Here is a 19691-nt window from a genome sequence, read left to right on the forward strand (position 1 = left end):
ATACCCCCCAGCTACGAAATTTAAAGGAATATTACACTTTTATTGTTTCACTTTAATCATTATTAAAATCACTGCTCCTGAAAAAACGGCCGTTTTTAAAACTTTTTTTTGCATTGATCCATGTCCCCTGGGGCAGGACCCAGGTCCCCAAACACTTTTTAGGACAGTAACCTGCATATTACCCTTTAAAATGAGCACTTTAGATTTCTCCCATAGACTTGTATAGGGTGTTCCGGCTTTTCGAATTTGCTGCGAACAGCCCAAATTGTTCACTGTTCGCTGAACAGGCGAACAGGCAATGTTCGAGTAGAACATGAGTTCGACTCGAACTCGAAGCTCATCCCTACACCCGCACTATGCTCCCACAGCCGACATCTTTCACCGGAGTTACTTCTGGGTTTGTGGGCTCTGTGATTGGCTGGAGCCGGGAAGATGTCACTCATGCAGGTACTGAAGAAATGACATGAGTGAGTCAGTGCGCCTGCGCCAATGAAGTCGGCAGCAGCGCATATAGTGAATATCTCCTAAATTGTGCACATTTAGGAGATATTTACAGTACCTACAGGTAAGCCTTATTATAGGCTTACATGTAGGTACAAGTGGTGTAACAGAGTTTATAACCACTCTAAATGGGAAAAAGACATTGGCCACTCCATAAACAAATCTCAATAGCTGTTAGCCTTTAAAACCAGCTTCCAAGTCACCAAATCCTCAAACCTTTGGGATCTAGTCCACAAAATCACCCTTAAATGGTATATCACCCCTTCCAAAATCCACACATTTGATTAATCTATGCAACCCCTATGCTGGAGACATTGTGGGGAGGTAGGAAAATCTGTTCCATCTTCTTTAGCATTGTAATCGGATTTTTAAACTATGGAAAGACACATTTCAACTCCTCACTGAAGTGACAGGACTAATTATAACCCCATCCCCGGAGCTTGCATTGCTGAACTTTTTTTTTCTTTTAATCCAGTATCTTTTTATTGTTGTTTATATACAAGATTATAACATCAACCAATACATACATATACCGTATTTTTCGGACGATAAGGCGCACCGGATTATAAGGCGCACTAGCAACGACCGGCTAATATAATGGATATTTCCATATATAAGGCGCATCGGACTATAAGGCGCACTGGATTATAAGGCGCATTTAATGAAACACAACTCGGATGCGGTACTGTAAGTCAAATTTTATTCAACTCTTTAGCAATAACCATAAAATGGTCTATAACAATAACTCTTAACACTGTTCAATTAAATACAAAACCAGACAATTATTTTTTCACTTTATTCTTCAATAACTATTAACACTGTTCAGTTACCGGTGAATACCGTACAAAACCAGACACTCACTTTTTCACTTTATTCTTCTCCCGCAAATCCATCAAATTCTTCATCTTCAGTGTCTGAGTTTAACAATTGGGCGATTTCGGCATCAAGCACGCCCGTATCCCTCTCATCATTCTCATCAGTATCCGAGTCAGGCTCGTTGCTGTCATCGGTACCGGTACTTAGCTGTTCAGTGATAATTCCGGACTTCTTGAAAGCTCGGATTACACTGGTGACTGATACCTTCGCCCAGGCATCCACGATCCACTGGCAGATAGTGGCGTAACTCGCCCGGCGTTGCCTCCCTGTGTTGGTGAATGTGTGTTCGCCTTCTGTCATCCAATGCTCCCACGCAGCTCGCAGTTTAACTTTAAACGACCTGTTGACACCTATATCTAGTGGCTGCAGTTCTTTGGTTAATCCACCTGGAATGATGGCAAGCACCGAATTAGTTTTCTTCACTTGGGCTTTGACAGTATCTGTCAGATGGGCGCGCATGGAGTCACAGACCAATAGGGATGGAGATTCGTGGAAAAAGCCGCCCGGTCTCTTGACGTAAACCTCTCTCAGCCACTCACTCATCTTCTCCTCGTCCATCCAGCCCTTCGGGTTAGCCTTGATGATGATGCCAACCGGAAACTTTTCTTTTGGCAGAGTCTTCCTCTTGAAAATTACCATGGGTGGTAGTTTCTGGCCATTAGCCTGGCAACCGAGAACTACAGTGAAGGATGACTTTTCGTTTCCTGTAGTGCGTATAGATACCGTACTGGTCCCTGTTCTCTCGACAGTACGGTTTACAGGGATATCAAAGGTAAGGGGGACCTCGTCCATGTTGGTGATGTGCTCTGGTCGGATTTTCTGTTCATTGATCTTGTTCTTGCAGTAGGTATGGAAAATGGCCAGCTTTTCTTCGTAATCCTTTGGCAGTTGCTGTGACATAGTGGTTCTTGTGCGGATAGAGAGATTCCGCCTTTTCATGAAACGGAAGCACCAAGAGGGACCTCCTCGAAAGTCGTTGATCTCCATGTCGCGTGCGATCGCTGTTGCTTTGAGTCGAATAGAGACAGTAGAGACGCTTCTACCTGCGGTTCTCTGTTCAATAACCCACTGTTCAATTTTGTCCTCCAACCGTGGCCATCTTGCTTTGTTTCCTCGGAAACTCAGTTTGGTCTTCTTTACCTGGCGCAGGGCATCTTCTTGCTTCCTCCACTTTCGTACCATTGATTCATTAATGTTGAATTCTCTCGCAGCTACTCTATTTCCATGCTCTACTGCATGACTGATAGCCTTCAGTTTGAAATCCGCTTCGTAAGCATGTCTCTTAACAGGAGCCATTTTTGGGGCAGCGGGTATACCGTAGAAAATGAACGAATGAATGCGCACACCTCCTGACTAAGATGGCCGTAATGCTCACGAAGCTGCACTGCTTGGATTGGGCATTACGGCCATCTTAGTCAGGAGGTGTGCGCATTCATTCGTTCATTTTCTACGGTATACCCGCTGCCCCAAAAATGGCTCCTGTTAAGAGACATGCTTACGAAGCGGATTTCAAACTCATCGCTATCAGTCACGCAGTAGAACAACCTGAGAGAGGTTTACGGTACGTCAGTTTACGGTAAGAGACCGGGTGGCTTTTTCCACGAAGGTCATATATAAGGCGCACCGGATTATAAGGCGCACGGTCGATTTTATGAGAAAATTTAGGCTTTTACGTGCGCCTTATAGTCCGAAAAATACGGTATCCCAATTCCAAAAAAAACATAATAATTTCATAATAAATCACAACATAAAACAAACAAAAAAAATACAAAAAAGGAAATTTTTCTCCTATGTTATATATCTCTTTCCATATCAGGCTCACATGCCTCCAACCACCTCAGTACTGAAATGTCAGCTGCATCCAGAATCCTAGATTTATCTATTATAATTAACAGGCAAGAACCTGATTCTATTGGTAATTGTATTCCGAACAAACTGTTAATGGTCTCAATTACCCCCTGCCAATACTGGTGGAGTTTGGGGCATCTCCATAACATATGTATTAAGTTTGCTGGCACTCCCTTACATCTAGGACAAAAGAGGGTGTCTCTGCATTTCCATTTAAAAAACTTCTCATGTGTATATTAAGACCTAGGTAAAATTAATAATTGTGTTAATTTTTGCGTAGTGAATAAGGAGACCCTGGGAACTGTAGACAATGCTATTGCCCATTGATCATCTGATATTGGACACAGCTCTCATACCCATTTCACCCTTGATGGCATATCTATTGATTATTGAAACTTGTTATATAATACCCCATATCTCCTAGATATAAGGCCCTGCTTATGGACCTTCACATTCAATAAATAGATTATAATATAATTGCTGAATTTATAATTGGAGTAGTGGGCCTGGGCCTGCACCTGCACAGCATGTCTAAGCTTTAGATATTGGAAGAAAATCTTTGATTCTGAATAATATATTCAGTGGTTAATTGATTAAAAGTTTTTAGTATATCATTCTGGAATAATTGCATCATATACCTCAACTCCTGTTTTCTCCATAGATCAAACCCTTCCAATTTCCTAAATTCCACATAACTAGAATTATTCCATATTGGAGTATAAGGGGTATAGCCCATAACCTTTTTAATCCTTTTAATTTCTTGCCAAACTTTATTGATTAATTTACCCATTAGGAACCCCTTATCCCTTAGCATGTTTCTTGTCTCCAATAAGGATATTATTGAATATTCCTTAAATAACGGCTGCAACAGATCCTGTATAGAATTAGTGTCCACCACTGTCATCCAACCAGAAAAATTCTATAGCTGAGCAGCTAAAAAAAAAAAAAAATGAAAATAATACCTAATACCTAATAATTCTAATAATATAGAAAGCAGCTGCAAACACTCCAAAAGGTCAGTCAACCAAACAATTAGGATATTAAAAGTGAATAGTGTTGCGCTATCTTCAAAAAACCCTGCCTGTACAGCTAAAAAAGTGTTAAGTGCCAAAATCGCAAATAGAGTTCTAATATATTACTAAAAACCCTGCCTGTATCTAGTGTTTTTTTGTAATATATTAGAACTTTATTTGCGATTGTGGCACTTAGCACTTTTTTAGCTGTACAGGCAGGGTTTTTTGAAGATAGTGCAACACTATTCACTTTTAATACAGCTAAAAAAATAACTTTTTATATGTGGAATAGCAAGCCTCCTCTTCCTCCACCTCTTTAGCTAGCATTAAAGAAGTTAATTTTATGCATGTTTGTTTTTTCGGCCAGATAAGTTCTCGAAAAAGAGAATATACCTTCCTAAACCAGGATGATGTAATCCATGTAGGAGAATTCTGAAGAACATAAAGCAGCTGTGGGATCCAGATCATTTTAACAAGGTTCACTCTACCCATCACTGTCAATGGAACTTTACACTAGTTCTGACACTTATTTTTACATTTAAGAAATAGTGGTTTAAGCTTCAGCTCAAAATAGTCCTTTACATTCCTACTTATCTCAATCCCCAAATATTTAATTGAATGCTTAAATTGTATTTGAGATAATTGATCTGATAAAGGATATTTCAAATTGTCTAATGGCATACATTCTGATTTCTCCCAGTTAATCCGAAAGCCCAACAATTTGCCCAAACACAATGATAAGTCCCATAGGTTCTACTAGTGATCCTAAAGTATCCCTCCCAAAAAAAGAGCATTGTCTGCATATAGGGCAAGTTTATCTTCCCTTTCTAATCGTCCCTTAAGATTATCTGATAGCAATTGCCACAGGCTCTATTGCCAGAGTAAACAATAGAGGGGACAGTGGGCAACCCTGTCCAATCCCTCTGAACAATGAGAAGAACACATTGCTGAACATTGGTATGGAAAATATGCATCACTGCTTCCATACCATAACTACACAGTCTACCGGCTTCTAGATTATCTATTGTTCGCCACTGAAAAAACACTATCATACCAACCAAACATGAAGTAATTACCCTAGTACATATGCATGGTTCCTACGGACACATTTGCTGTGAGTGAAGGTAAATTGCCTTCAGTTTCCATGAAATAGACACACTTGCTAGAATGGCATAACAATGCTCAAACCTTTACAGATTAAAACACCAGGCTTATGGTAACCTTTGTTGATGTTATGTTTTACTGTTTGAATATTAAAAAGAGAGCAAGAGTGTGTCCTCCTCCCCCACAAAACAGTATGACCACAAATGGGATGTCTGGGGGTAACGGACAACACCCCTCACCTTATTATTATTGTATAGCAAAGATTCCACTGTTACTCGAGTTTGTCACTATGTTATATCATTTGTACTCACTTTTATCACTCCCCCAACTAGGCCACAATGTATAACCAGTTTACAAGTGTACTAACGGTAATGTATGACTTGTTAACTAACTTCTTCCATTCTCCTTATTTTCTAAAAGTGTTAAGAATAATCTGTCATGGGGGCGTGGCCTGCAGCGGAGCCGGATGGTCGCATAGAACCAGAGCTCCGGCGCTTCAGGGTTTCAGCGGCTAAAAGCAGACCTTCCGTGCACCGATTTCACCCGGACTACCGGCGTCCTAGAGGGGGCAACCACCGAGATCATGCCTAACAAGCGGCGGAACGCTAGGCACCCGCACCGGCTGACGGACTTCTTCCATGCAAAAGGTATGGAGGGGAGGCAAGATGGCGCCGAGGCCTACTCCGGGCCTGCGGCCTTAGCAGCGCAGAATCTTCACAATGCAGAGAATCCTGCTACACTGACCCCCATACCTGACCTCAGACCTTCCCCTCCACCTTCCCCAGCCACTAGAAGCCCGGTCAAGTCCAAACCCAGACTCGATGACAACGGATTACGAACCGTGGATAGCCCCGGCCCAGACTCCGGTGATGACACGAGGGACATGCTGGAATCAATCGAATCCTTCCCTACGCTTAATCAGCCAGTACTGGACACTGTGTTAAAAGACATGTTGCTGTCCCTTAGAAGCACCATACAATCAGATATGGCATCATGCATGTCTAAGTTTAACCGGGACATTAGTGATCTGGGTAACAGAGTTGACCACATTGAGGTGAAAATGGGCAAATACGCTGATACGATTAATGACTTGGTGGATGTGTATGAGGAAAAAGAAAGTGACACCGCATGGGTCAAAGCAAAATTGGCCGATTTGGAAGATAGATCGAGGAGAAACAACCTAAAAATAAGGGGGGTCCCTGAATCAGTACAACAATCTGATCTAAACTCCTACGTCACGGCGTTATTTAAGGCCCTCATTCCTGCTCTCACAGATCTGGACGTTACCATAGATCGAATACACAGGCTACCCAAACCTTCCCACCTGTCTGAGCAAATACCTCGAGATGTCCTCCTCCGCCTACACTTTTTTCATGTTAAAGAAATCCTCATGCTTCATATGAGAAAACGTGAGATTGTTCCAGCACAATATCAAAACCTGCAATTTTTTGCGGATTTATCCCAGTATACCCTGCAGAAAAGGAGGAACTTGAACACTGTTACGAAGGCTCTTGGCAACCACAAAGTCGCATACAAATGGGGCCATCCTACGAAACTTGTTGTGATGCGAGACAATCGTACCTATGCGATATCCTCCTTGGAGGAGGGAATTGCTCTCCTGCGGGACTGGAATATTGTCACTGAGGAATTGACCCATTCACCTCCCACGAGCACTCCCAGACCAGTGGACAGAGTCTGGAAAGAGGTTACCGGCAAAAATGCTCGATCTCACACTTGAATCCTTCAGGTTGGTCTTGACACGCTATTTACCCCTGAAGTGCAGGGCCGTGACCTGCTTGGTCGGACTAAACCCCCACAAATAACAGCGGTTACACGCTGCGAGTGACTTGTTAGTTATTTCAAGGAGTGCCCTGTTGGTGCTCAACGGTACTGAACTATGCTTTTTTCTTATTTTTCTTACATGTTTTGTTCTCTTTTCTTTCCTACCTTGTATTGTTTCTGCTCCACGAGTTGGCTAACGGATATAGCAGTGGAAGTCCTTGTGATCTGTCTGGGAGTCATGTCATCGGGATGCCTGGATTTCTGGTACACCTCTTCTCTGAGCCCTTCAGCATGCCCCTATGCTTCAACGGTTGGCAACGTGAGTACACCTTCTTTCTTTATGGCTGGGGTGCTCTCTACAGTCCTGGGCTTCTATTTCACGTCAATTAGCTGCATTTATACCTCTTTCCCATACCATCGCTACTCCCCATCACACGATACTAATAGAGTATGGCTCTGAGGATCCTTACCATTAATGCCAGAGGCCTCAACCACCCCGTAAAGCGGAAGTCATTCTGGAAGGAAGCTCTACTCCATGATAGCGACATTGTCTGCGCACAGGAGACACATTTCAGCTCTTCAGCCCCCCCCCAAATGTTCACATGGCAATTATCCTTATGTTTTTACAGCCAATGCGGACTCCAAATCTAGAGGTGTTCTCATAGCTATCAGGGATACAGTGGCGTTTAAGCTTCATCAGGAAATTAAGGACCCTAACGGCAGATTCCTGATTCTGATTTGTGAAGTTAATTCCTCTAGTTACACCATTGCCACAATTTACTCCCCCAACGTGCATCAAGTTCATTTTTTCAACAAGACTATTAGGAAAATCCGGAAGATCCAAAAGGGCTCCCTGGTTATTTGCGGAGACTTTAATGCATCTCCGGACCCGGTGTGTGACTCCACCTCGACTTCTCTCCGCAAGGCAGCTGCACTACTTCCCTCTATCCACAATAACAATCTATATGATGCCTGGCGTTGCTTCCATGCCACTGAACGGGATTTCACCTTTTTTTCTTCACCTCATCGAATTTACACATGCATTGATCTTTTTCTGGTTGACCATAAAGTGTTGTTGTTATCGAAGGAGGTCTCTATTGGTACCATTTCTTGGGCAGACCATGCCCCAGTGGTGCTGTCCATCGCGGATCCAACGGCAGCGCAGAAGAGTCCACTATGGAAACTCAACACCTATCTTCTCCAGCAGAAGGACTCTAGAGCTACTGTAGACACCCGCCTTCGGGAATTCTTTAATAATAACACTGGTTCTGTGAAGGATAATTGTATATTATGGTCAGCCCATAAGGCGTATATGCGGGGGATTTTAATACAATTGGGTGCGAGGGCAAAGAGGCAGAGGCTACGACGATTTAACGAGCTAACCGCGGCAATTGCTGACATTGAAACACAAAATAAGATCCACACCACTTTACCCTTGTCTAAAAAATTGACCCAACTCAGACATGACCTTAGACTCCTGCTTTTGGAGGATTTTGAGAAAACTTCCAAGAGGGTGAAGATGAACTACTATGTTCATGGTAGCAAGGCAGGTAAACTCCTTGCGCACAACCTGAGAGGTCCTAGGTACAAAGACAAAATTCCCTACATAACCCATCCTGTGACTAAACAAAAAGTTTACCACCCCCAACAAATAGCAGATGCATTTAGCTCTTACTATGAGTCCTTATACAACCTTAAAAACGACCCCTTGACGTCCCAACCACAACTAGGTGCAATTAATGACTTCTTGTCTTCTATCTCTATCCCCAGACTGTCTGACAGCCAACTACAATCCTTAAACGAACCGTTTACTGATACTGACGTACTTAAGGCCATTGCCTCCCTACCTCTAAACAAATCCCCAGGCCCGGACGGTTTTGGGAGTGAATACTATAAAGAATTTGGCCCAATTCTACTCCCTTTCCTGGTGAAAGTCTTTAATGATGCGGCTGCCTCTGCCTCTTTCCCTTCTGAAATGTTAGCAGCAACTATTGTTACCATACCCAAACCAGGGAAGACTCCAGATACCCCCTCTAATTTCAGACCAATATCACTCCTTAATACTGACATTAAGTTGTACGCGAAGTTGATTTCTCAACGTCTAGTTATGCTACTCCCTACACTTATTCACCCGGATCAAACAGGGTTCACCCTGGGTAGACAGACTTCGGATGCAACCCGTAGGATGATTAATATCATTCACATGGCCGAACAACAGCAAAGGCCTTCTCTGCTTCTGACTTTAGACGCAGAGAAGGCCTTCGACCGCATACACTGGCTTTATATGAGGAGAGTTTTGGAGGCTTTTGGTTTTACCGGCACTATACTCTCAGCTATCCTTGCATTATACTCAAACCCCTCGGCTAAGGTGAGCGCTTCCGGAGTCCTGTCCACTGCTTTCACTATTTCCAATGGTACGAGACAGGGATGCCCATTATCCCCATTAATATTTAACCTGTTAATGGAACCCTTGGCCATCTATATTAGGAACCACCCTACGATCCGGGGTTTTCCAGTGGGCGCTGATAGTCATGTAATCAGTTTATTCGCTGATGACATCATTCTGATTGTGACTGAGGTGGAGTCTTCCCTGGCGGCAATCTCCGAGGCTTTGACTTTATTTAATCAAATATCTTATTATAAGGTTAATGAAAATAAGTCCCACATTCTTGGCATGGGAGTTGACCCGGCTGTCCAGGCCCGCCTGGCAAATACCTACCCTTACTCATGGGAGAGCAATGGGATACAATACCTGGGCATTACGTTAACGTCTAGAACTGCACAGTTGGTGGAGGCAAACTACACGACGTTTTTCCAACAGTTAGATCATAAACTACATTCCTTATCCAAAGTGGCACTAACATGGTCTGGACGTTTAGCGGCACTCAAAATGATAGTCCTCCCTCAATTTATATACTTATTTCGTACTCTCCCTATTCCAACCCCTGACTCCTACCTCACTAGGGCTCAGGCTATGCTGAATACATTTCTTTGGCAGGGAAAGAAGGTCAGATGTGCATTCCACAAGCTTATCAAGTCTAAACTGTCAGGGGGCATAGGACATATTGCATTAAAGGACTACTATTTGGCAGCTTGCCTAGCACAAATTAGACAGTGGTTTCAAGGTGGGGCTGGGGCTAGATGGCTTGAGTTGGAAAAGCACATGTGCCCTTACAGAAACCCACTGGACCTACTCCTTGCAGCTAGTCTTATGCCCACCCTACCCTCTAGTATCTCTCCACCCATGGTAGCGGCCATTGCGGCTTGGAAAATTCTGCTTCAAACCCCACTGGCCGATGCTCCCTCCAAATCAGTCCCGTTGCCCCTTACATGTCTTCAACTCCTCATTCCTAACCTAAATATCAAACACTGGTTGGACAGGGGTGTCTCCACTGTTGGTGCTTTACAGCTGGGACTAGCCACAAAGACCTTTAGGTTACTCCAATCGGAGTTCGGTTTACTGCCGGGCGACATTTTTACCTATAACCAAATCTCCCACTTACTCTCAACTCTCCCGAACCCGTCAATCGTTTTACCATGGAGGGCCCATTTGTATTTCACTAATCCTATCACGTCCATTAAGGGTATCTCTCTGATGTACGGTCTTCTACAACAGAAAACAACATTTATTAAAACCCCCTCCATGCGGTCGTGGGAATTGGAATTGTCCAAATCCTACTCCGTTGATCAATGGCGTAAAGCCGTCTCTTCTACCTATAAGGCCACTAGATGCGCCAACTTGTGGGAACTTTACCAGAAGTTGTTGTTACGGTGGTACCTGACGCCCTCTAGATTGGCTTGTTATACCCCCCAGTGTTCATCAATGTGCTGGAGGAACTGTGGCTTTAGAGGCACACTCTTCCATATTTTCTGGGAGTGCCCGGCGGTCCAAACTTTGTGGACTGCTATATTTAACGCAATATCTTTGATCTCTAACACTACTGTGCGCCCATGCCCAGGTCTGGCTATTTTATCTCTAGGTATAGATGCTCTACCTCCTACTTTAAGAAAGATTATTACCCATATTCTTCTAGGCGTGCGCTTGGAACTGGCCAGAAGATGGAGGTCGACAGTGACTCCTTCTCTCCTTGACGCTCTCCAGACAACTCACTTGCATATCTCTTATGAACTAATGTTCGCCTCCTCCTTGGGCAAATATAATCAGGCTTACACAGAATGGGAACCTTGGCTGAACTGGTATGGGAAACATGTGGTTTAGTTGGCATCCTGAGGAGGAATGGTTTCATAGCTGGGGGGGGGGGGTGCGGCCGGTCAGCCCGGGTGCAGCTTGATCCCAGTTGGGGCGCCCGGGACGATTGGCCGCGGTCCCCCTGTTCACTATCCCCCGTCTCCTTTTGTTATATTCTTCCATTCATATGCTTTTGGTTTCTATCTTGTTGCTGAGTCCACAAACGGCTACACTAGACTGTATCACCCTGCTTTCAACTCAATTTATGCCTTAAATTATTTTTATTTTTGTTAATAACACATTGCTTGAACGAATCTTTACTTTCTAAGAATAATCCATTGCTGAACCTTTTGTACTTTATTTTCTTCTGCTCACTGCACTACTTCAATGCTGTTTTGGTCTGTATCTGGTTTATATCTTGTTGCTGAGTCCACAAACGGCTACACTAGATTGTATCACCCTGCCTTCAACCCAATTTAAGCCTTAAATTATCTTTGTTCTTGTTAGTAATACATTGCTTGGACGAATCTTTCCTTTCCAAGAATAATCCATTGCTGAACCTTTTGTACTTTGTTTTCTTCTGCTCATTGCACTACTTCAATGCTGTTTTGGTCTGTATCTGTTACCTTATATGATCACATATCTGTATGTCCTTTCTTGCTGTAATACTCGTGGAAATTTATAATAAAAATATATTGTTATAAAAGAATAATCTGTCATATATGTCCGCATATAATAGAATAACCTGTATATGTTCCAAAAATTAAATAAAATTATATTGACGATAAAGTCCATGTGTGTGTAAATGATGATGTTGAATTTATAAAATGTTCATTTACTTTGCAAACATCAAGTGAACACAATGGGACTGATTTACGAAAGCCATGCGCCATCAGTAGAAGTGCGCGGGGAGGCGCAATGCACATTTTCATATTTATGAAACGGTGCGCCAGGAACAGAGCACGAATCCCCCATTTACTTTAGTGATCTCTGCACATGGGAGAATGCAATCTGTGCACCACTATGGACATGGCGCATGGCATCTTTAATTCAATATTAACAGAAGATGGAGGTGCTAATATGATGTGATGTGATGTGATGTGATGTGAGTGATGTGGGGTGATGTGAGGAAGTTTAGTAACAACTGCCCAAGTAACAAATATTCCCAAAATTGAATGAAAAAGTAACTTTTTCGGAGCAAGCCTGCTGTGCCTGCAAGCACGTTTAGAACTCAAGATCAATGTAAGCACTGAGCATGCGCAAGCAGCTCTTGCGCTTGTTCAAATGCATTTGTTCACTGCACAGCTGGCAAATCTTAGTAGATGTCAAGCAATGTAAATGCAATTGCATGGGTTGAATGGGTGCACCTCTAAACTTGACTTTTTTTTTTTTTTACGCTGGTTCACCTTTATGTATTTTTTTAAGGATATTTGCACACAGGTAATGTTAGCATGTTACGTTGCCAACATATGACATGCACCTTGTTAAAATTATGCAAAAAGACTCTCGCTTCTCTAGCTCCTCCTAAAAGGTCATTTAACCTTCCCCCTCTAATGCATATGATTTCTTTGAGCTAGCTTTTTCTTTAAAACGGGAACTCCACACTCCATTCTCCAATGCTCTTGTCTTCCCCCTCTAACCCCTTGGATTTCCATGGGCTAACTTTTGCTTTTAAAGGGGAACTCCACACTCCACTCCATTCCCAAAAGGCTGGGAGCTGCCTTCACCTATCCGAACCACACCCTTTTTCAGAGCATACAACAGGACCAGCTAGGAAAGGGGCGAGAAGAGCGATCACCCAACCCCCTCCTGAACCATACAAGGTCACATGCACTCAACATAGCTGGCTGCTTTTGTTGCATGTTGGGCTCAAGCCAATACCAACCACAAAGCACCTTGTACCCACTAGTTTAAAGGGGCTTTCTACATTCTGTAAAGCCCCGTGTCTGCAGCCCCCCACAACCCTAGCCTAGGATTGTGTGGAAGAGGCCCTTGTCACCCTGAAATTGTAGTTGACTTTTGGGGGGCCCAAGCCCCTCCTGACCTCAAGCATCCACCCCCTTTCATGGGCTGGCTTGTTGTGTGTTTGGCTGGGGGTTTGTTCGTGTTTAGGAGGGACACAATATATTTTTTTTCGTTCGGGGTGGAATTTTTCACATGAGGGTTATGGTTTTAAGTCTTAACAAACTCAAATGACCTTTTATGTATTGGGGGGCAGACTATTTTTTGTTTTGTGTTAAAATCTTGCAGCTGCAATGTAGATTTGTAACTTTTCACTAAAGCCCTACATCTTTGAAGCAGCATTTTGGATACATGCTGCGGATGCACCACTTTACAGGTAGGATAAGCCCCCCCCCCCCCCCAAGTTACTAGCTTTTAAGCAATTTTCCGTTTTTAAAAGACACTACTCCTTGTTTTTGGGGTTGTTTAAATTGGTGACATTGATATATGTCCCTTAGGGTGGGACTAGATTTTCCACCTCATCCCTTTAAACCCAAACACAAATAAATTATACAGGTTCTAAGGCTAATTTAATGCAGATAAATAAGTTTAATTACTACCATAATCTGCCTCAGAACCTGTGTAATTAATGTGTTTCCTAATTTCCTTTGCTAAATGGTCAGCCCTCTCAACCATATTCTGTTAGTGTCTCCAATTAACATACATGTGTTTTTTGCTTTCCTTGCTCTTTTTTTTGGTCCTGTTTTGTTGACCAATAAAATTTGTAGCAACTTTTTATTTTTTGATGTTTTGTTAATTTCCATGCAACAGATTTCGCAGCTGCAGGTTAACTAGGCTGATTGGCATGGCAAAACAAAACAAAAGAAAGTGTAATTTGTCTCAAAGCTACTTTCCTGGTGCCTTCATGGTATGCATGGCTTGTGCATATGCTGCCATGGCTAGGCACCAGGAAAGGAAAATTAGAGAGGTAAGTATTCAAATTTACATTTTAGTGCAGTGGTTCTCAGCCTCAGTCCTCAAGTACCCCTGACAGGACATGTTTTGGGAATTTATCTTATGCCGCGTAGACTTTTCAACATCAAAAGTCTGACAGAATGATTCCGGCAGACTATTCGATCGTGTGTGGGCTGCAGCAGACTTTTGATTTGCAAAAGTCTGACAGACTTTAGAAATGGAACATGTTTCAAATTTTTCCGCCAGAACTCCGCCGGACCCAGTTCCTACCGAGAAATCCGCTCGTGTGTGTGCTAGTCTGACGGACAAAAACCGATGCAAGGGCAGCTATTGGCTACTGGCTATGAACTTCCTTATTCTAGTCTGGTTGTACGTCATCACATTCAAATCCGTCGGACTTTGGTGTGATTGTGTGTGGCCAAGTCCGTTCATTCGGAAAGTCCGTCAGAACTCTGTCAGAACTCCGTCAGAACTCCGTCGAAAGTCTGTCGTACCTAAGTCTGGTCGTGTGTACGCGGCATTAGTCAAAATAGCTGTCCAAAATAGCTAGCCATTGACTGTGATTTAAAGCACCTGTGCAAGAGGAGGGAAAACCTGCAAACATGGCCTGTTTGGGGGTAATTGAGGATGGGGTTGAGAACCACTGATTTAGAGCACTGAGCTAAAATCTAGCTCAAGACAATCCTATTCTAATTGTGGTCATTTGAGGGAAATCAAGTCTTAGAACCCCTGTTTATCTTTTTAAGGTTGGACTTTGTGTCCCTTTTCTGAAAATTGGCTTCACTTCCTGTCACAGCCAAACAGGAAGTGAGGGGAAAACCTTACCAATGCCTTTCCTTGTGGACACACAGGTCAATCTAACTAGTGTCTCCATTAGCTAAATTGCACTCTAGCACTTCGTTGTGTACACCCCAAATTTGGTATTTTGAGGTTTATTAAAGGCAAACCCACTCTGCAATACAAGTGTATTCACTGTAAATCTGAGGGAAAACACTGGTGATTTTATCATCCAATGTAGAAGCAAGGATGCTGTTTTTTTTTTGTAATGTTCCTTGTATGTCCCCCTTGGATCTCTAGCAACTGCACTTCTAAGTGCACTTGTAGTGCAAAGTGGATTTGCCTTTAGTAAAAAAACAAAGCAAAGTCCAAAATACCTAATAATAACTTGGGGTGTGCAGAGCAAAATGCTTGAGTGCAATTTACCTAATGGGGAGGCTATTTAGATTGACGTGTGTCCCCAAGGAAAGACATTGGTAAGGTTTTATCCTCACTTCCTGTTTGGTTATGTGACAGGAAGTGAATATATTTTGAAGGAGAAAGTGGCAAAAATTGGGAGGTATAATTCACCCTATCAGGGGTGCATACATCCCCAAAAACTGACAAGACTTCTAATACCTCTGCACTCTATCCCCAAGCAATCCTAAAATAAGAGAGGATTTAATTTAATTTAATGTTGCAAAGAAACATTCCTAAGTTTAAATGTGGTGCATGTCAATGGGCCATTTAGACCTTGTTTAATGGAGACCACCAATTGCCTTTCACTAGAAATGTTTGTTAGTCCAGTCCTGGAAATCTGCATCTGCACCAAATGCATCTTGATACGCGACCGCTGTGTATGTGAGATGTGCAACTGCTGTGTGAGTGCGGAGGTATTTACCTGTGGCACATATCTGGTTCCTGGAAGTGGTGGCCACACAAGAATGACATCACGTCCCTGCAGGAAGTTGCTTGTACTGCTGCTGATTTCTTCCCACCACCATGCCCCGCACACTGTTTTCTGAGGGAGGGATGATCCTTATTTGCAAATGAAGACATTTTTTTTTAACATGGAGTGGCGTTTGTGTGGGTCCCTAACAAACATTCATACATATTAGGCAAGATCTTATTTACCTACCAGCATGTTTTTAGAGTGTAGGAGGAAACCTACGCAGGAACAGGGAGAACATGCAAACTCCAGGCAGATGGTGTTACGGGTGGGATGCAAACCATGCAACACTTTCTGCTGCTAGGTGAAAGTGCTAACCACTACACCACTGTTCTGCCCAAATATATATCTATAGGCTCTTGTTTCCACCAGCAGAGAGAAGTTGGGTAGATGCCACACTCCCAATTCTGGAGGCATAATAATGGTCTAGCACAGAGGTCTTCAAACTATGACCCTCTAGTTTTTCAGGAACTACAATTGCCATCATGCCTAGTCATGTCTGTGAATGTCAGAGTTTTACAATGCCTCATGAGATGTGTAGTTCCACAACAGCTGGAGAGCTGCAGTTTGAAGATTCCTGATCACTTTATCTAGCATGTCTTGTTGTATAATGCCCAAGAAATATCATTAGAAAATACAAGTGGGTCATGACACATCTGCATTCCAAAATTTGGCTCTTAAGATGGTCATGCCCTATGCAATCTGATTGGCCAATCTCTGTCCAACTTGATATTTTGGCAAAATAGGTAATAGGAAGACGCACTTGATCAATTACTTCAAATGATAGGAAATCAATCAGGCTCTTGCATTAAATCAAATTTATTTAAGATCTAACTGATTGCAGTGTATGGTCACCTTTAAAGATAAAGATCTGAACATATTAATTTTATTGAGTTTAGAAACAGTTCTTTGTAATATATTGAAAGATTTGGGTAAAAATAGAAAAAAAGCACATTTCAAAGATATATTAAAAGTAATAGGAATGAGATTAGCATAAAAAGGCTTAGTTAACTGAGAACACCTAATTGCCTAACATTACACATCCAATGAGATGAAATGAACCAATTGTATTGGGCGTGCACTATTATCAATTAGAAAACCAGTTACCCTAGCACCAGTTGCAATTTAGATATTTATTATAGTTTTGTGATTCAAAGTACAGCTGTTTGCACGTTCCGTTAATGACTTTTCCAGTGCACCAATTAACCACTTCAATACCAGGCACTTAAACACCTTCCTGCCGAGACTAATTTTGAGCTTTCAGCGCTGTTGCATTTTGAATGACAATTGCACGGTCATGCTACACTGTACCCAAATTAAATTTTTATCATTTTTTTCCCACAAATAGAACTCTCTTTTGGTGGTATTTGATCACCTCTATGGTTTTTATTTTTTGCTAAACAAATAAAACAATACCGAAAATTTGAAAAAATATATTTTTTTTGTTTCAGTTTCAAAACTTTGTAAATAAATAAGTTTTCTCCGTCACTGATGGGCACTGATGGGGCTACACTGATGGGCACTGATAAGGTGGCACTGATGGGCACCAATGAGGTGGCACCAATGAAGTGGCACTGATGAGGTGGCATTGATGAACACTGATATGTGGCACTGATAGGTGGCACTGATGGGAACTGATAGGTGGCACTGATGGGTGGCACTGATGGGCGACATGGATGGGCACTGATAGGTGGCACAAATTGGCCCTGATAGCTGGCATGGATTGGCAGCATGGATGGGCATGGATAGGTGATACAGATGGGCATGGATGGGCACTGATAGGTCGCACGGATGGGCACTGATAGGCAGCACAGATGGGCACTGATAGGCGGCACAGATGGGCACTGATAGGCAGCATTGTAATATATTATACTGTACTAATGGATGCCAATCAGTGCCAAACAATAATGCATACCAATCAGTGATGTCCATTGTGGGCACTGATTGGCATCCATTGTGGGCACTGATTGGAATCTCTGGTGGTCTGGGGTTGCATACCTTGTGCTGGGCATCCCTGGTGGTCTGGTGTGTCTCTGGTGGTCCAGTGTGGGCATCCTGGGGGGGGGGCTGTGCTGATAATCGATCAGCACAGACCCCCTGTCAGAGGAGCAGCTGATCGGCTCTCCTCTACTCGCGTCTGATCACCGGCTCTTCCTATTTACACTGTGATCAGCCGTGAATGGACACAGCTGATCATGTGGTAAAGAGTCTCCGTTGGAGACTCTTTACCGAGACCGTAGTTGCAGGGTGTCAGACTGACACCCCGGGGGCACGCAGCAGCTCAGAATCCTGATCACATCATATGACGGAGGATTTTCAGGATTTTGAAACCACTTTGCCGCCGTGTTTCTGTTATAGGGTGGGCGGCAAGTGGTTAAGGTATGAACTGGCACAACACATTTTTCTTAGTGGATCAGCCCCAATGTCATTCAAATATTCACCAATCAAAAATGTGTGAAAAAGTTGCTGTTGTACTATGTTGTGCCTCTACAAAGTATTTTATTTCTTTACTATTTAATAAACAAGAACCGTTAATAATTATGTTAATATCTAGCACACACATGTGCAAATTTTGTTCCTATGTTTTTGCTGTCTAGCAGATTTTGATTACATTTTTTTAAATATAATATTCAAATGTCAGCATTAGTATATAATTGTACAATTCCATTTTTTTTTTGTTAATCAGTGATCTAATAATTTTAAATATATATTTAAAATGGAAGACAATTACATTGCTCTGCATCAATTCATCTCAATTGTGTTCATTCTCTTTCTATGCATGCCTTTGATTTCATCTAATTGTTTGTTTTCAACCTTGTAATACTGTTGCTATTTAGACTGCATGATGTACAGTTGCTATATTTTCTTGCCTTTTCAATAATGCAATTCTAATCACAGAGAGGACTAAGCGCCTTACTATCTGCTTGTAGTTATACTTGGCACATAGCAATGATGTGGAAAGTTATTGAGTATAAATTGTGCTCATATATTGTATAGCTGACATTTCTTCTAAGCATATCTGTCAGTTTATTTGTAGCACCCTGTTTCCTTGTGCGGAAAAAAAAAAAAAAAAAAAAGAAAATCTGTATACTTCATGATGAAATAGATTTCTGAATGGAATAAAATAGGCAGAAATGTGATTTATATCAAAATAATGTGTTGCAAATTTAGTAAAAAATGCACCATAATTGTTTTCCTGGTATTTCTGTGCACACTTTAATGAGATAAGATTTATAAACTGAAACAAATTTCAAGAGAATGAATTTACTACAATGACAATAAATGTAACATTTCTCTGCTGCCTCTCCACTTTTAGGTTGCAATTGAGTTATTTGGTAAGGGGGTGCATATATATATATATATATATATATATATATATATATATATATATATATATATAATTTGATCATTGATGATTTTTTTTCCATCACTCATCACAAACATCTCAGAGTTAAAACAAATGTAGAAGAAAGTATTTACAGTATTTTTACAGGTAAACTTTGCTTGAGAAGCTTTTGTACTGTACAGTGACTGGACTGCTCTAAGTAAATTTGGATGAATATGAAAACTCTGTAGCAATTCAGTAAGAGATTACAGCAGGGATTGATATGTGTTCGAGAATTGTAAGCACAACCAAAAACTGCACAGAAAATTGTCAAACATTTTTCTATTATTCATATAGAAATTCAAAGGTATTGTATAATATAGCATCTGTGACATAATATTTTATTTGCATTGGATGACCAGGATGCTCTTT

This window comes from Lithobates pipiens, unplaced genomic scaffold (genome assembly GCF_037356315.1).
Source record: "Lithobates pipiens isolate NorthernLeopardFrog02 unplaced genomic scaffold, aLitPip1_a1.2 Scaffold_13, whole genome shotgun sequence".
NCBI lineage: Eukaryota > Metazoa > Chordata > Amphibia > Anura > Ranidae > Lithobates > Lithobates pipiens.